Genomic DNA, 1,007 nt, shown 5'->3' with positions numbered 1-1,007 from the left:
GTAAAACTTTGATGGATACTAGAATGGGTTTGGCTTTTCTTACACGTTAAAATCCGTACTCGTAATCAATATAATGTTCCTTGAATTCCATTAACCATTTAAAATATGTACATATGTATCTATGAGTGTTGTTTTTTCGGTAATCAAGTTGATTTGGTCACCTAATCTAAATTATTTATTTCTGATTTCATTTTTAGTCGTCTCGTAGAATCCTACATGTGTTCACAGTCTCTTTTTCGATTTTTTTTGTCTCATGTATATTTATGATTGTTATTCTCTTTCGGTAATTAATATAAGACCTCAATGTTAATATGATATTTCGTTAGTTATTTTGTTTCATTGATTAATTCATCTAGATTTATTTTTCTTTTCAATTTAGTCGTCTTGTAGAATCTTGCGTCTGTTTTTTTTTTTTTTTGTATCATGTGTGTTTATGATTATAATTTTCTGTCGTTAATCAATTTGATATCTCTACACATCCTCCCCTCGTTATCTGATTTGATTTGATTCATTAATTCATCTAGATTTATATTTCTTTTCGCCTCTAGCCGTCTCGTAGAATCCTGCATCTGTTCTTTCTCGAAAACGCGCTTTTGTCTTCGGTTCATCGCCCCATTGTGTTATTTTCGGTCTTCTTCGCCTGCTCTTTGTTTGGTTCCTCTTGTGTAATCGGAATATTACCCTTTCTTTGTTCTTCTTGTCGCCTTTCCAAGAGCAGATATTGTTCTATTTATATTATCATCAAGGGCATGATTAGTAAGCTTATGGTTGTGTCATTTTGCGTGTGCAACGTTTTTTTTTTTTCTGAGAAAATGTGTGCTTAATCGAGTGTATTCGAAGAAATAAGTGCATACAATGTCAGCAGTATTTCTTACTTTCTCTTACCTCTTAACTTTATAATCTTTCCCTTTTTGGTGAGAGGAATTCTGCTAATGTTGAGTGTCTTCAAATGTAATGTCACGAATAAGACCTTACTTTTAAGTTACTAACACACTGATAACACTGAC

The sequence above is a fragment of the Penaeus monodon genome, chromosome 25, assembly GCF_015228065.2.
Source record: "Penaeus monodon isolate SGIC_2016 chromosome 25, NSTDA_Pmon_1, whole genome shotgun sequence".
NCBI lineage: Eukaryota > Metazoa > Arthropoda > Malacostraca > Decapoda > Penaeidae > Penaeus > Penaeus monodon.
The sequence above is the reverse complement of the archived record's forward strand: the minus strand, read 5'-3'. Positions refer to the sequence as shown.